Genomic DNA, 18,072 nt, shown 5'->3' with positions numbered 1-18,072 from the left:
GAGCGGTGCAGGCTGCGATGCCTGGACACTGTGTCTGAGCGGTGCAGGCTGCGATGCCTGGACACTGTGAGCGGTGCAGGCCGCGATGCCTGGACACTGTGTCTGAGCGGTGCAGGCTGCGATGCCTGGACACTGTCTGAGCGGTGCAGGCCGCGATGCCTGGACACTGTCTGAGCGGTGCAGGCTGCGATGCCTGGACACTGTGTCTGAGCGGTGCAGGCTGCGATGCCTGGACACTGTGTCTGAGCGGTGCAGGCCACGATGCCTGGATACTGTGTCTGAGCGGTGCAGGCTGCGATGCCTGGACACAGTGAGCGGTGCAGGCCGCGATGCCTGGACACAGTGAGCGGTGCAGGCTGCGATGCCTGGACACTGTCTGAGCGGTGCAGGCTGCGATGCCTGGACACAGTGAGCGGTGCAGGCCGTGATGCCTGGACACTGTGTCTGAGCGGTGCAGACTGCGATGCCTGGACACTGTGAGCGGTGCAGGCTGCGATGCCTGGACACTGTGTCTGAGCGGTGCAGGCTGCGATGCCTGGACACTGTGTCTGAGCGGTGCAGACCGCGATGCCTGGACACAGTGAGCGGTGCAGGCTGCGATGCCTGGACACTGTCTGAGCGGTGCAGGCCGCGATGCCTGGACACAGTGAGCGGTGCAGGCTGCGATGCCTGGACACTGTCTGAGCGGTGCAGGCTGCGATGCCTGGACACAGTGAGCGGTGCAGGCCGTGATGCCTGGACACTGTGTCTGAGCGGTGCAGACTGCGATGCCTGGACACTGTGTCTGAGCGGTGCAGACTGCGATGCCTGGACACTGTGAGCGGTGCAGGTCGCGATGCCTGGACACTGTGTCTGAGCGGTGCAGGCCGCGATGCCTGGACACTGTGTCTGAGCGGTGCAGGCTGCGATGCCTGGACACTGTGCGCGGTGCAGGCCGCGATGCCTGGCCACTGTGTCTGAGCGGTGCAGGCCGCGATGCCTGGACACTGTGTCTGAGCGGTGCAGGCCGCGATGCCTGGATACTGTGTCTGAGCGGTGCAGACCGCGATGCCTGGATACTGTGTCTGAGCGGTGCAGACCGCGATGCCTGGACACTGTGTCTGAGCGGTGCAGACCGCGATGCCTGGACACTGTGTCTGAGCAGTGCAGGCTGCGATGCCTGGACACTGTGTCTGAGCGGTGCAGGCTGCGATGCCTGGACACTGTGTCTGAGCGGTGCAGACCGCGATGCCTGGACACTGTGTCTGAGCGGTGCAGGCCGCGATGCCTGGACACTGTGTCTGAGCGGTGCAGGCCGCGATGCCTGGACACAGTGAGCGGTGCAGGCCGCGATGCCTGGACACAGTGAGCGGTGCAGACTGCGATGCCTGGACACTGTGTCTGAGCGGTGCAGGCTGCGATGCCTGGACACTGTGTCTGAGCGGTGCAGGCCGCGATGCCTGGACACTGTGTCTGAGCGGTGCAGGCCGCGATGCCTGGACACAGTGAGCGGTGCAGGCCGCGATGCCTGGACACTGTGAGCGGTGCAGGCTGCGATGCCTGGATACTGTGTCTGAGCGGTGCAGGATGCGATGCCTGGACACTGTGTCTGAGCGGTGCAGGCCGCGATGCCTGGACACTGTGTCTGAGCGGTGCAGACCGCGATGCCTGGATACTGTGTCTGAGCGGTGCAGGATGCGATGCCTGGACACTGTGTCTGAGCGGTGCAGGCCGCGATGCCTGGACACTGTGTCTGAGCGGTGCAGACCGCGATGCCTGGACACTGTGTCTGAGCGGTGCAGGCCGCGATGCCTGGACACAGTGAGCGGTGCAGGCTGCGATGCCTGGATACTGTGTCTGAGCGGTGCAGGCTGCGATGCCTGGACACAGTGAGCGGTGCAGGCTGCGATGCCTGGATACTGTGTCTGAGCGGTGCAGGATGCGATGCCTGGACACTGTGTCTGAGCGGTGCAGGCCGCGATGCCTGGACACTGTGTCTGAGCGGTGCAGACCGCGATGCCTGGACACTGTGAGCGGTGCAGACCGCGATGCCTGGACACAGTGTCTGAGCGGTGCAGGCTGCGATGCCTGGACACTGTGTCTGAGCGGTGCAGACCGCGATGCCTGGACACTGTGAGCGGTGCAGACCGCGATGCCTGGACACTGTGTCTGAGCGGTGCAGACCGCGATGCCTGGACACTGTGTCTGAGCGGTGCAGGCCGCGATGCCTGGACACTGTGTCTGAGCGGTGCAGGCTGCGATGCCTGGACACTGTGTCTGAGCGGTGCAGGCTGCGATGCCTGGACACTGTGAGCGGTGCAGGCCGCGATGCCTGGACACTGTGTCTGAGCGGTGCAGGCTGCGATGCCTGGACACTGTGTCTGAGCGGTGCAGGCTGCGATGCCTGGACGCTCTGAGCGGTGCAGGCTGCGATGCCTGGATACTGTGTCTGAGCAGTGCAGGCTGCGATGCCTGGACACTGTGTCTGAGCGGTGCAGACCGCGATGCCTGGACACTGTGAGCGGTGCAGGCTGCGATGCCTGGACACTGTGAGCGGTGCAGGCCGCGATGCCTGGACACTGTGTCTGAGCGGTGCAGACCGCGATGCCTGGACACTGTGAGCGGTGCAGGTCGCGATGCCTGGACACTGTGTCTGAGCAGTGCAGGCTGCGATGCCTGGACACTGTGTCTGAGCGGTGCAGACCGCGATGCCTGGACACTGTGTCTGAGCGGTGCAGGCCGCGATGCCTGGACACTGTGTCTGAGTGGTGCAGGCTGCGATGCCTGGACACAGTGAGCGGTGCAGGCCGCGATGCCTGGACACTGTGTCTGAGCGGTGCAGGCCGCGATGCCTGGACACTGTCTGAGCGGTGCAGGCTGCGATGCCTGGACACTGTGTCTGAGCGGTGCAGGCTGCGATGCCTAGAAACTGTGTCTGAGCGGTGCAGACCGCGATGCCTGGACACTGTGTCTGAGCGGTGCAGGAAGCAACACCACGGACGCTGTGGCCAACATCCAAACACCTAGGGGCTGAGCCCCAGCACTAGGGATATTTTAGTGACCGGGAAGGGGACGAGCATGCAGTCCAGGTAATGTTACGTGTGGGTGTCTGGGGTCCGGTGATCAGGGACCCCTTCCTGTGACGGCCCTACTTCCACCCAGTTGGCACTGGTTCCCCTGTGACTAACCCTTCGAGACCCTCAGGGGAACAGGGTACCCATCTGATTTTAACCCCGTCCAGCTGTCTGCCCAGGTCGGCATCCCTGAATTGTGGGACTGGTTTTCTCAGTGGCATGGCTGAGAGCTGCGAGGGGTTGGCTGTGTAGGATTGGTTTAAATGATGATCTCATTTGTTAGCGGGGGCTGGCGAGCGCAGCCTGGGAGAATCAGCCAGTGGGACTGTCATTTGCAGTGTGAAGCCCATGGGGTCTCAATAAGTGGTCCAATTAACGTTCAATAGCGATGACTGTCTCGCCGGGCTGAGCGTCGGGAAGCTTGCAGTGGTTTCCACTCGCTACCATGTGTAGAAATTTTCCATTAAATTGCGCCCTAGGTGTGGGTAAACCCCGCTGTGGATTTCACTGAAAAAGCAGGCAAGAACACCCTGCCAAACCTGCCCAAAATGACACTGAAAAATGTTTCCGTTAAATCGCGCTGAAGGATAATTTTCCTCGGTGGGTTTTGTGACTTTGGAACTCTGCTTCAGAAAGAGGTGGAGGCGGGGCCACAAGCTATTTTTAAGGCTTAAGTAGATAGATTCTTATTAGGCGAGGGAATCAAAGATTATCAAAGTTAGATGGGAATGTGGAACTTTAAACCACGATTTTATTGAATGGTGGAGCAGGTTCGAGTGGCCTACTTCAGTTCCTATTTCATATCTTTGCATGTTCTGAACTGTCGGACCACTTCTCAGTCAACCAGCTCTGGTCGAGCAGAATTTTCATCTCCCTAAATATTGGGAAGACCAATGCCAATGTCCTTGGCCCCTGCCACAAACTCTATTCGCTCACTGCTGACTTCATCCCTCTCACAGGCAACTGCCTGCAAAAGACTATTCACAACCTTTGTGTCTTCCTATCTCTGTAATCTCCTCCACCCATACAACCTAGTAAACTGCAAGGCCTACATTTGAGCGAAGGTAAGTGATACTTGACTCTGCTGTTGCTGGTAGAGCATAGCGAGGTTGCAGGAGGTCAGTGTGGAAGCAAGGAAGAGCGCAGCATGTCGATAGGCTGCAGACAATTGAGAGTACGTTTAGTCCTTGAAGGGTTAATCCATTTAGAATGGCACAAAAGATGAGTTTTTTTTCTACGATTTGAATTCCTATGCAGAGGTTGAGTCAGTTTAACACTTTTAAAATGCAATGATATGGTGCTACATTTGAAAATAACACCATTCAAAAGTGCTTACGTCATTTTATCAGTGTGCCACAAATTCCTATTTTCAAGGAACATTTTAGCACCATGTTTTTAAAAAAAAAAAACATTTTTAAACTTGTTATCAGTTTAACCTGTGCTTTGTGGTTTTGATTCCTGTCTATCTGTCATAGGTGCCCATCTAAATGCCTGTATGTCTACCTGACTAATCTACAGCCTAATTGTATCCACAGCACCAGTTTCCACATGAACATTGGCGATGCCCAGCTCGACCTCACCACCACCTCTCTCGACCCTTCCATGGTCTTCAAATTGTCAAGCTACATGTCTGACATCCAGCACCAGATCAGCAGAAATTTCCTCCCAAGTAAACGTTGAGAAAACTGAAGCCATTGTCTTTGGACCCAGCCATCAACTTGGTTGCCTGGCTACCGTGTACTCATCCCTCTCGCCAGCCACTGTCTGAGGCTGTACCAGATTGTTTGCAAACTTGGTTACATATTAAATGCTGAGGTAAGCCTCCAACCACATATTCCTGCCAGCTTTTCCACCTCTGCCTTACTGTGACTCTGCTTCAGCTAGTCTCCTGCTGAAACCTTCATCCATGCCTTTGTTACCTCATTTGACTATTCCAATCTACACCTGTCAGGCCTCCCATGTTTTTACCCTCTGTAAACTTTAAGTCATGCAAAACTCTGCTCCCCATGTTTTAACTCGCACTCAGTCCTGTTCACTCATCACTCCCGTGCTTGTTAACCTACATTGGCTTCTATTTAGCAGCATCTCAATTTTAAAATTTCCTTCCTCGTTTTCAAATTCATGACCTCGGCCCGCCCCATCTCTGTAATCTCCTCCAGTCTCACAACTCTCTGAGATATCTCCACTAATTCTGACTCTGGAGCATCCCTGTTTTTAAATCGCTGCACCGTGGGCAGTTTTACCTTCAGTTGCCTGGGCCCTGAACTTTGGACTTCCCTCCCTGAACCTCTCCACCTCTCTTTCATCCTTTAGGACACACCTTACAACTCTTAACCAAAATTTTAGTCGTGCACCTCAAAGACCTCTCATGTGGCTCAGTGTCAGCATGTGATTTCTCATTCTCCTGTGAAACATGTGAAGGTCCTATATAAATGCAAGGTGTTGTTATATGACTGTATATGCTTGTCTGTGTTTGTTTTGTTTTCGTCATTTATTAACGGAAAACATTCCATTCTCCCTTTACATGTGTGATGTCACCAGGGGATGGGGATTGCAATAGCTAGGGTCGGCCCCTCTCAGTTCAATAACTCACAATTGTCCAGATGCAATATAACGATGAGAGGGTGGTACGGTGGCGCAGTGGTTAGCACTGCTGCCTATGGAGCCAAGGTCCCAGGTTCGATTCCTGACCCCAGGTCACTGTCCATGTGGAGTTTACACATTCTCCCGTGTCTGCGTGGATTTCACCCCCACAACCCAAAGATGTGCAGGTTAGGTGGATTGGCCACACTACATTGCTCTTTAATTGAAAAAATATAATTGGGGAAATTAAAAAAAACCCAATATAACGGTGAAAGTCAATTCACAGATCTTCAGATACTCCTCCTTTTCGAGCAAGACTCAGTACTCTGCTTGTATAGTCTGATCAGGCTGCATGGCCCATCCACACTGCACAGATTCCTCATCAGTTTGCCATGTGACCTCCTGTGGTCACCTTGATAGGGAAAGTTCTTATCCAGAAATTGGAGGAAAGTATTGTCCTTCCAGCACACAGCACCCCGGTGACACCACACATTGTAAAAGTTTCTAGGCCGCCTGCTCGGAGGATCCAGTCCAAACCTGAAGAGGCAACAGGGAGTTTGTCCTGTGTGTTATTAATTAACATGTTGGGTTATTTGGGTTGTTGACTTTTTACTGATACCAACTTTTGTTATTTCTGGATTTCTTCTAAATTCAGTTTCTCAGTTTGTGTCAGCGATCCAGATTCAAACATTTCCGTTAAAATAAAATCTCCTTTTACGATCTGCAGCCACCTGTCACTAGTAATTAGCTCCTTTCTGATGATGAGCCTGATCCTTGCCAGGAGCTCGCTGTTCATACTTAATGAGGTGAGCTTAGCCTGTCGCAATGCCAGCAAAGCTTACTCAGCTCCACTCTGCTTCAGTGCCAGAGAAATATACACTGGGACTCTCAGCAGTACTTTGGACATGATTGAATTTTACCCATTAATTTGTTATGGCTTTTGAAACCTACATATCAAATCAATCTGCTGGATTTAAGTGTGAGACTAGTAACAAACGCATCAATGCCTTTGTATCTGATCATCTTCTAAATGTGGCTCAGTGTCAAGTTTTGTTTGATAATGCTTCTGTGAGATGCCTTGGGATGCATTAGTGTGTTAAGAGCACTCGGGGAGAAACTGGACAATGAGCACCTGTTTTTGGGCGCTACAGCGACTCCTAATGCTGGAAAGTGGTGTGCAAGATGTGTGCATACACTTCTGACAGGACACCACCTTGGTGGATGGGTTTGAGCGGGCACACACCTACGAATCACAATCACAATCAGCGTACAAATAAAGATTGTGATGTCACTGATTTGACACCAGTGCTGCCGTTTGAGGCCAAATCCACCGAGGGCCTTGAGGGAGCAATCCTTTTACCTCAACTTCAGCAAGGACTGATACTTGAGACACGTTTGCTTCACTAACAATATCCTGACTGAAATCAGACAACTTCTGCAGCCGCAGCAGCAACCCCAAAGCAGAGCAGGGATCACATTGCCGTCGGCTGTCAGAGTGTAAGTGAGTGGCACCTAAGTTTTTTTTTTGTGTGTCTGGATCCTTCCAGCTGTTTCTGGCAATATAAGCAACATCTTTCAGTTTACAAAAGGCTGTTGCACAAGGGAGGTCACTCAGGCTCTGTATATACAAAGCTAGGTGAGAATATAAACTGTTAAGAGGACTCAACGAGATATGGATGCGTTAAGTGAGTGGACAGTCAGGTGGCAGGTCGACTAGAATGTGGGGAAGTGTGAGGTTATTTTCTTCAGTCACAAGAATAGAAAGCAAGAATAATGTTCTAAAAAGCGTGAACATTGCAAATTCTATGTTCATGTTGAGATACATCAAACATCAACAAAAGCAAATTGTATGTCGGCCTTAATTGCAAGAGGATTGGAGTACGGGAATAAAGAAATCTTGCTACAATTTCACAGAGTTTGGTGAGACCAAACCTGGAATACTGACCGCAGTTTTGTTCCCGTCTTTATGGAAGAATATACTTGTATTGGAGGCAGTACAGTAATGTACGCTAGATTGGTCCCTGGGATGAGGATTGTCCTATGATGAGAGATTGCATAAATTGGGGCTAGGGGCTGGTTGAGCACAGTAGGCTAAATAGCTGGCTTGCAATGCAGAACAATGCTAGCAGCGCGGGTTCAATTCCCGTACCAGACTCCCCGAACAGGCGCCGGAAAGTGGCTTTTCACAGTAACTTCATTGAAGCCTACTTGTGACAATAAGCGATTATTCTATTCTATAATCTCTGGAGTTTAGAAGAATGAGAGGTAAGGGCAACACATTAGCACAGTGGTTAGCACAGTTTCTTGACAGCTCCAAGGTCCCAGGTTCGATTCCCGGCTTGGGTCACGGTCTGTGCATAGTCTGCGCGTTCTCCCGTGTCTGCGTGGGTTACCCCCGGTTTCCTCCCACAAGTCCAAAGATGTGCTGGTTTGGTTGATTGCCCTTAGTGTCCAAAAAGGTTAGCTGGGGTTTCTGGGCTACAGGGATAGGGTGGAGGTGTGGTCTTAAGTAGGGTGCTCTTTCCAAGGGCCGGTGCAGACTTGATGGGCCGAATGGCATTCTTCTGCATTGTAAATTCTATGATTCTATGATTTCATTCAAACGTACAAGATTCTGAAGGGGCTGGATAGGGTAGACACAGAGGTTATTTCTGTGGCTGGGGCATCTAGAACACAGAGGCACAGTCGCGGGATATGGGGGTGATCATTTCGGACTGAGAGGAGGAGAAATTTCTTTACTCTAACGATTGTGAATCTTTGGAATTTTTTACCCCAGAGTGTTGTGGGCGCTTCATTGTTGAGCATATTTAAAGCTGGGGTAGACAGATCTTTGGTGTCTCAGAGAATCAAGGGAAGAGCAGATGAGAAAAAGGAGTTGAAACCAAAGATCAGCTGTGATCACTGGATTACTCGTGCAGTGATAATACCTCTGGCCCAGGTTTTGTTATCTGGCTGGACACAGTAACTTCAGCAACATCGACCGACATGACCGTAACATCAAGTCCAGTTTCAGGAATAAAGTCAAAAAGACCTTTCTTAGAAATTGAACGGGCGCCCTCTTTATAATAGGTGGTCCATTCACCAAATATAGATGACTATTTAGGGATGGTCTACGATTTGAATAAATGAATATCTTCCACGGTACCCTTACTTTTATATAACCTCAAAATTAATTATAAATATCTGAACCCAAACTTGAATCTCCAGATTCATTAGGGAGACCCGTTAGATTGACTTCAAATCAGTTCTGAACCTAGCGAATCTCATCCGGGGATTAAGGTAATGTTACTTTGATATACGATGGACATCCTTGCTTACTGACTTATATATTTACTTGCTGACTTGCCTACTCTTAGAATTCTTACATTTGTAACCAAGTAATTGCTTGATTCTGTTATGGAAAGAAGAATTAGTTATCTATTCTTTTCAGGATTTATTTAGCTTTGTGAATTGTACTCTTTGTATAGCCACCATTTCACATGCTTTCTTATCTTAATAAATGTTTGTGTATTTTTAAAACCTAAATTGTCTCACCTAAACTTCTGTATTAAAGGCTCATGAGCCCAACTCCTATTCCCTTAATGGTGAGGAGATATTTATTGAGGAGTTAATCCCTTATGTTATATGGGAATATTCCAATCTAGCTAAAATATTATTATCATAGAACATACAGTGCAGAAGGAGGCCATTCGGCCCATCAGGTCTGCACCGCCCCACTTAAGCCCTCACTTCCACCCTATCCCCGTAACCCAATAACCCCTCCTAACCTTTTTTGGACACTAAGGGCAATTTAGCATGGCCAATCCACCTAACCTGCACATCTTTGGACTGTGGGAGGAAACCCACACACACACACACACGGGGAGAACGTGCAGACTCCTCACAGACATTGACCCAGTGGGGAATCGAACCTGGGACCCTGGCGCTGTGAAGCCACAGTGCTAGCCACTTGTGCTACCATGCTGCCCTATTATTAAAATTGGGATGGTCGGGAGGAAGGTTGAAATTCCTGGCTGATTTTCCTCCTGCGGCTAAACAGCAGATTAGATTCTGGACCCAAAAATGGCTGGTTCCTAAATCCGGCTTCCTCTGGCTGAATATGAGGGAAATTAATCAGGGGATATATCTGATCTTGTTGTTCCAACATAAAGGGGCTAGGATTGTAAAATCACCACAAGTGCTACCCCTACCCATGATGGCCACCACTGAATCCTCTGCGGGGGTTGAAGTAGTTGTTCTTGTCCTCCTCCAGTTTTTTGCTGTCATCTGCATGCGAGAGAGAAGTGTTTTGCTGTGTGTCCTACAATATGTTTGGGCTAGAAGACTCGAATGATTGAATAGCTGCCAGTGCTTGCGAGCTGTGAATTGGTGGGTGCAAGGCTTGCAACAAGTCTGAGTGTATGTGAGTGAGATAAATGTCCTGCTTTTCAATTACCCGTGAGTGAGGTTGCAGGCAGGCATTGAAAATCGTCATCTCTGAGGGTGTCCCTAGACCCCAACGTCTCAGGAACATGGCATTATTTTCAAAAGACAGGAGGGAGGTAGACGGTAACCCACATGCCTCCTTTTAACTGGCCGCTGAGCTCATTTTGGAGCTCATTAAAAGGTGAAAGAGAAGCAGTTGTAAATTTCAGTTCGGAGGCATGGGGAACACACAGTGCCTGGAACATGTCACGGACACAGCAGGAGCCATGGGGACGGATGGATGCACCGGTCAACATATTTAAAAAGCGGAGAAAAATACTCAGCTGCTCAACCAGCTGCACACAGTTATCATCCCTGGACTGAGAGGCTTGGGGCGCGATTCTCTGGCCTCGTTGCGTTCTCGCTCAAGCGTAACAGGCTGGAGAATAGCCGGAGAAGCCAAAAACGAGATCCGCGCTGGACGCCAAACAGTTTGCGATGCAATAGGCCCGCTCCCATATGCAAAATCGGGATCTCGCTGTAGCGTGGTGAGAAACCAATTATCACCACTTAAACTCCATTACCATACAATCAACGAGAGCGACACCAAATCCAACAGCCTCCCATCATACAGTGGCCTCCCCAGCAAGTGGTCACGTTGGTGCCGATTAGAAGTCCTTTTGAAAAACGTGAACCTGTGGGAAGCCAAAGAGGTGAGCAGCCTCTTTGCACACAGGCAAAGACCCCGTGGGTGCTAGGATTGCCACCCCAGTGCTCTGGGGGGGGGGGGGGGGGGGGGGGGGGGACTCGACTGGGGGTGCAGACCCTCCACAATGGTGGGCCATCATGGGGGCAAGGGTCGGGGGGGGGGATCATTCACATCAATACCATGCCAACTCCTGCATCCTGTGTACCCATTCCGGGGGCAACCCGAGCCCCTGCCTGTCTGCCCCACCGACCAGCCAGTACCCCACCAACTGCTGAATGCGATCGCTAATAGGAATTGGCAATCATGGTTAAGTCATTGCCTAACATTCTGATCAGACCGTGATGCCTGGATACTGCGCTTGAAACCTGTGGGAGGCAACAACAGACACGTAACATTCAAACACCAGGGGAGGCATCATAACGGTTGTGCAAAAAAGTGCTTAATTAACAATACCCCACTACCGAGAGTGCCACCCACCCCCTCTCTGCCCCCACCTACCTTCTCCACCCCCTCCTCCCTACCCCAGTGTTCCTCAACATGCCTGCCCTCCTAGCTCTACCACTACATCTTGGTGTTTCCCCAGAAGGCACATCAGAGGTGGAGGCAGCCACCTGCTAACCACGTCCTGTGGCCTTTGATGCCTCTGGCGGGCATCCTTTGGGGGCTCTGGGGCCAGAGGACCCCGGCGCACTTTTCGGTGGCACATACACAGCTGTGCTGTCCTTTCCTGTGTGCTGACCCCGAGACGCGGCCTCATCAGAGGTTTGGAACTCGGGAGTGCTGGTGGCCACCATCGCAGCTCCATGGGATGGGTCCGGCCTTGCACTCAGTGCCCCCTCCTCCCCATTGGTGTCCATAGGGTTCACCTTGGGACGGAGGGTCAGCAGGTTCAAGCCCCGGCTGTCCCTGCATCATATGGCTCTGCCAGCCCTGGCGGCTCCCCATGGCCCGCACCATGGTGTCAACGCCCTCAGCAATGCTCCTCAGTGACTGGGACAAGCTCCGCAGTGACTCAGCCAATCCCACCTGAGAGCGGGACATGTCCCGCAGAAACTTATCAAGGTCGGCCTGGTACCGGGTGACATCCCCCAGTGAACTGGTCGTTCTGCCGAGGCCCTCATCCATGGCCGTCACCGGGATGGGCCAGCGCCGTCGGCTGGAGGACCAGCTGGAGAATGTACATGTGGTTCGTGGGAGGAGGGATGGATCAGTCAGTAAGGCAATAACAGGGTCGTGTTTGTCAGGTCCCCTGGGTTGAACCAGTGGTTCGTCGCCTCTGCTGTGTCCGGCCGCCTCCGCGTGGCTGACTGATCTATTCTCGGTCACTCCTGTCACCTCCAGGTCCCGTTCCTCGAAGGACGTGAGGATTCTTATGTCTGACACCCCTCCGCCCGTCTGGGCCCCCTCCTGCTGATTGCAGGAGAGTTTTTCCTGAGGAGACACAGAGAAGGCATCTTTAGCCACACGCGTGGGTCACAGTGGTGGGAGAGGGGGTGTGAAAGCGGGGTTGGGGGGAGGGAGGGCTGGGGGTCACTTGGAGAGTTGGGGGGTGGATTCTCCCGTGGGGCTGCAAACATCTCGTGGGGGTGAGGCGTTGGTGTCTACTCACTCGTGCTGTCCGGTTTAAGCCATTGACCTTCTTCATGCGCTGCTGGTCAGTCTGGTCATACTGTTAGAACTAACAGCTGCAGCCACCTCATCCCAGCCAGCACTGGTCACCTTGAGTATCACCCTCCGGGACCCTCTGGGTTATAGGACATTCCTCCTGGCCTCCACCGCGTCCAGGGGCCTCCCCAGGTCAGCATCCCCAAATCTTGGGGCTGGTCCCCTCGGCGCCATTGTTGCGAGCTGGCTGGGATTGGCTGAGCAAGTGCAGCTTAAGTGCTGCTCGACCTTGTTAATGGGGGGGGGACTGGTGAGCGTGGTCCCAGCGAATTAGTTGGCGAGCCGTTATTTGCGGCAAGAAACCTGCGTGGCCTCGTTAAGTGGACCAATTAACGTTGAATTACATTGCCGGCCTTGCTTGGCAGAGCGCCGGGAGTCTCACGGCAATTCCCGCTCGCTACCCGCACTTCAGAAATCTTCGGTTGAATTGCGCCCTTGTATTTGTAGGACAGAGGTTGGATTCCAGAGGGGGACATGTGGCTGCTGGCATCACTTGACCATCAGATGTTGGTTGAAGAAAGCCTTAGTGATCGAATGTGTGGCAGGTGAGGGAGCAAGTTATTCTAACGTCAGACAGAGCAGTAAGGAGGAGCTTCAGCAGATATATTCTCCGATGCAAAGAAGGCCAGAGGAACACAGGGTACGAAGGGAAGATCTGACCCAAAACATTGGGTGTCCCACTCCAGAGTCAGCTACCTACAGAGCACCAGTACTTCAAGAGACTGCACCTATTCAGGCAGTCTGATCCAAATAATCACAGCCCACATGGCAGTCTGCCACTTGCAGCTACCAAGGTCACTGAGGCGCTGAATCTTTACGTATCTGACTCGTTCCAGGAATCAGCTGTGGATCTGGGTGGCATCTCGCGGTTGGCAGCTCAACAGGTAATCAGGTAGGCCACGGATGTCCTGTTATAGAGGAAGGCATTTACAGACCAACCAGCCAGAATCTTGAACAGAAAAGGCTTGCACTCGTTGACTGTCCAGCTGTGACCACAGGAACTGCCCACTTTCGGGCCTCATCCTGCCACTGCTGGCATTAACCCAGCAACAGTTGCAGGTTTCACCATGTGGCAGTGTGACGAGCAAACCCTTGGATGTTTGCTTCCATATTTCCATGGCGGCGGGTGGTCTCTCATTCAAAGAGGTCGACCCTAATTCATAGGTTGTGGCGGGGGGGGGGGGGGGGGGGTGTTGAACCTCAATCACAGGTTGGGGGGCATCTCTCCTCAAAGGGGTGGGAGGAATCCATCATTCAAGGATGTGTGGGTGCGTCCCTCATTCAAAAGTAGCGTGATTCACCATTGGAAGGAAGGGGCGAGCAAAGAGCTACCCTTGTTTCCCTTGCAGCCTCAGGTAAGTTTAGTACCAATAGCAGCCACTGCCTCCTGTAGCACTGATATTCAATGGAGCTGCCCGCGTTAGAATGGCTGGCAGATCTTGGGCTGGATTCTCCATTTTAGAGAATAAATCCCCCACGCCGGCGTGAAAACGGTGGTCTTTTATGCTTGGAAAACTGGCATCAGAAGGCCATCGATGCCCCGATTTACTGGGGGCTATTAGGGAGCCAGCATAGAGCTCACAGCTCTAGCTGCCGATATGGCTCCCAGCACGTCTGGTTCTGTGGCCGCGCTTGCGCACGGTGGCGGCCTGCAGTGGCCGTGCCGTGCTCCATGGTGGACTCAGCCCGTGGACCTGGACCGATAAAGTAGTGCCTCCCATCAGCCGCTTGCACGCTACAGACCGCCTGCCCACCGATCAGCCCTCCCCCGACTGTGGCGTCCCCGGACTGAGCCCGCAGCCGCCACGCGAGCTTCCCGGACGGTGTGAACGCACGTAACCCATGCCGCTGGGAATTCGGCCTGTCGTGGACGGAGCATCGCGGGGCGGGCCTCAGGCAACGGCCTGAGGCGGTGGATAATCGGCGTGGCATGCTCCTAGAATATGCTGCTTTTCAGGGAGTGGAAAATTCAAAAACTAGCGGTGCTTCCGATTTTGGCGCCAAAACGGATTCTCCACCCCATCGCCAAACACGATTTTGGCATTGGAGAGCGGAGAATCCAGTCCCTTGTGTGGCAGCAAATTTACACTCATGGTGCTTGGTCATGTGAAAGTCCTGCTGCTGTCTAGCAAAGTGCCTGAATGGCACTATATGTGGTGGGTCTTTCCTAAATGAGATGACTCGGGGCTCTCACTGGCTCTCCAGCTGATACGCAAAATATTCATTGCCTCAATTAAAAATCAGCTATTGTATATATCTAACAATGTTGTGGTGTCTTGTGTTCAAGCCTACTCCAGTGTAGTGTTCCCTGTGGCTGAGGATGAAGTGGAGTCAGCGGCCTCCTATGTCTCTGCTCGCAAGTGAGATGTCCGTTGATTTTGTGCCTGTGGTGGAGGTGCCTTTGGTGGCTCCTACACAAGCTTCTGCGTTTGTGACATTGTGGGAGCAGCCTCTGTCACAAGGCTTTGTGCGTGGATGATTCCTAACATGGTGGACCACTCCTGATCTCCAGTTCCTCCTCCATCAGGGTTGGTGTGTGTGGAGCTGCACCACCCAACCAAGACATTTCCTTCAAATTATATACTCGCTTCTTCTACAGGATGAAGCGAAAGAAGTTTATGAGAAGGATACCTTCCCTCACCGACTCCAGGCTGACATTCCCATGAGATGGCATGCTCCTCAGTGAAGCCCACTGTTCAATAATGCCCCATAAGTTAGGGTTTCTTCTGCCCCAGTGATGTAACTGGCTACTAGACATGACACAATTAAGAACGACCGGCGCTCGGGCTGCTCAACCCATGTGAATTCCGATGGCGACAGAGTTAGAGACCTGTCAGCCGGCTGTGTCTCTCCATTCCTCTTTCCAGTTTGATGCGCTATCAATCGTACTAAAGACTCGAATGGGTACAATAGAGGCTTTATTACAGTTAGATGTTTATCCTCCGACTGCAGCTGGTAGAATGGCTGCTCAGGAGAAGTCATGCATATTTATACGGCTCCATGTGGGCGGAGCTAGCCGGCAGGGGCTACCGGCGAACCTGTAGTATAGGTACTACTGTACATCCCCTAATATAGGCACACACACAATTACACAGTGGATCACCACATAGTTTTTATCGGGTTACTGAATCCACCCCCTTGCACTAGGCGCACATCCTTCTGGTGACTTCCCAGCTGCTTACCTCCATTGGCACCTCCATCCATGCGCTCTTTGTGTCTGTAGGCACATATTTTCTTCCAGAGGCCAGGAACAAAACATCTTTCTTGTCCGGCATCTGAAAATCATGGTGTTGTCCGGATGCCTGCCCAGGCCAGCGCCGCTGCCCCATAGCTTCAGTGAAAGGTAAGTGTAATCATGACTGCTTTTTGCTTTTACAAAGTCTAGTTCCAGGCTTTTTGCTTTTACAAAGTCTAGTTCCAGGCTGCTCCCAGCGCTACTAAATGCCCCCCCCCTCTCTCCTTTCCACCTTCTCCACCCAAACCTTGGTGCGTGCTCTTGCAAGTTCAGCCATTCTTAAGCACAGTATGTGACAACACACCAAAAAACTCTCACCAGTTCTTGCAGCCGCAATCCACTTCCCCTTTAAGAGTTACAGGCTGCCTTTAAATAGTGCTAACCACTTGCAATATTGCGCTCCCTGCTGACGCATACAGCCAATGAACAGTGGGATGAACGATGATTGAAGCAGCAATCATGTGAAACAGTAGGCAGCATGGGTTCGACATGTACCTGCAGCGCAATGAACTGGCACGGATTCATTGCACACCTCAATCCCTCTCTTTAATTGCATATTAATTGTCTCTAATTATTGGACATTAATTGGGATTCACTTGTACTTCTAGATAATGAAGCGGAATGGAGCTGTGGTACTTGGGTTTGAGAGGTGTATGGCTGGAAAATATATTTCAGCATATAAAAGCTTATGAGAGTCAAGGTTGGACTGCAGGCTATCCTTCGCCACCTTCCTTTCTGGATTAGAACACTTACATTTTCAAGTTGTTGTTGTATGTGTTTCCACACCTAGTGGTGCACAGGTTAAACTTTCATCTGTTCCTATAGCGAGGTTTTACCTGTGGCAGTTTGCTAGCCCAGATGCAAGAGGCTTATAGCTTGCGGGGGTGGGGGAGGGGGCGGGCACACCGTATGTTTCCCACTCTTACTACCTGTCCTTGGCATGTTGGAAGGGTTTGTGCAGGTCGATGCTCAGCCTGCTATGAATGCACTTCCTTGGCCTGGGGTGGGACTCGAACCTGGAGCTTCTGGCTCAGAGGCAGGGACCGTACCCGCTGTGTCACAAGACATCCTTGTTGTATGCAGTACCTCTGATTATTATTTTCAAAAAGGCTTTCACAATTGTTTTAAAAACATGCAAATTATGTCTTCTGTAAGGAGGTTGGTAAACAAAGGTTTCAGATAATTGGCAAAAACAGTCACGAGGGAGATGAGAATTTATTTCAAGTTTGCTGTTGTGATCTGGAAATCATTGCCTGTAAGGTCCACGGAAACAGATCAAGAGCGACTTTCCAAAGGGACAATGAAGAGAAAATAATTGCAGTGCTATGGAGAAAGAGTGGGGGCAGGGAAATAGGGCGAATGGAAATAATTGGTCACTCTTTCAGAGAGCTAGCACAGGAACGATAGGCTGAACGACCTCCCACTGTGTGGATGATTCTGTGAACAAACATGTGCACGGCTCAATTTTGAACCTTAAGGCCTCAATTAAGGACGTTGTAGTTTAATTATTGTGAAAGCATAAATGCTGTTTAAAAAGCAGACGTTTTTTATGTGGATGTATTCTTAGGAGGATTTATACATGCTGTCACTATTTATAGGGTTGTTGGCCTAGAACAATGTGAAATAGCACTTGTTTTTGCATCATTCTATAAGCAGAACTATCAGCAATCCAGCCACAAAGCCTGATATGTTTTACTGCTGCCTGTCTTGACTGAGTAGAGTTTACAGACACCAAATGTATATGGATGTTGATATTCAATGTAACTAGTGCCAATGACCTTCTTCTGTGCTGTGCACTGAGAGTGTTTAATCACTAAATTACTGCCCTTTCCATATGACACATGCAGACTTTTATGGCTACCCTAAGCAGGCCTAATTACTGGACACTTCAAGCATGTATTATGACAACATATTTTAACTCATGTTTATATATGACTCTGCAATTAAATGGATATTCGGACTGCATAATCATTCTGCACGTGTCGCCATAAACCCACTTAATAAAGCCAATTAGCTACCAAATGTATAGATGAGGGGATTCGGAATGTTGCGTAATCACAACAATGCAACAAGTACCTCAGCCAATCCAAGCCATATTAAAAAGGGATGATGCAGAAACAGCCAAGGACACGTTCGGAACAAGAATGAGACCCCCCCACGCTCCCAAAGGAAGTAAGCGCTGAGAAAGGAAAGAATGTAAGACAGGGAAATATACTTGCATTTATAATTGTTGAATGAGCGATAATTAGAATGCATAATAGAAATTATGAACAAGGTGTATTTAAATATAATTCGAATTCTCCTCCACTCCCCTAAGGGTCTCTTTCTATTCAGCTGGGGCTCTCCTTTGTAGAGGGGAAGTCCCCCACTCCACCTTAAAGGGGAAGTTCATATTCCGAGAAGGTCATGGGAAATCGACTGTC

The 18,072-nt window shown here is 51.0% G+C and overlaps 1 protein-coding gene across 3 annotated transcripts in view; it reads left to right on the top strand.

The window, feature by feature from the left end:
• Positions 1-18,072, top strand: part of card11 (caspase recruitment domain family, member 11) — a 335,526-nt gene that overhangs the window by 109,920 nt on the left and 207,534 nt on the right. Inside the window, exon 2 of one of the 3 annotated variants that reach the window (XM_038820293.1) lies at positions 4,589-4,868. The exons of the other annotated variants lie outside the window; for them this stretch is intronic. The gene's annotated coding sequence lies outside the window, so the exon portion shown is untranslated. The remainder of the gene's footprint in view (positions 1-4,588; positions 4,869-18,072) is intronic. 3 annotated transcript variants of the gene reach the window in all.

This window comes from Scyliorhinus canicula, chromosome 15 (genome assembly GCF_902713615.1).
Source record: "Scyliorhinus canicula chromosome 15, sScyCan1.1, whole genome shotgun sequence".
NCBI lineage: Eukaryota > Metazoa > Chordata > Chondrichthyes > Carcharhiniformes > Scyliorhinidae > Scyliorhinus > Scyliorhinus canicula.
This window is presented reverse-complemented; position numbering and strand designations above follow the sequence as displayed.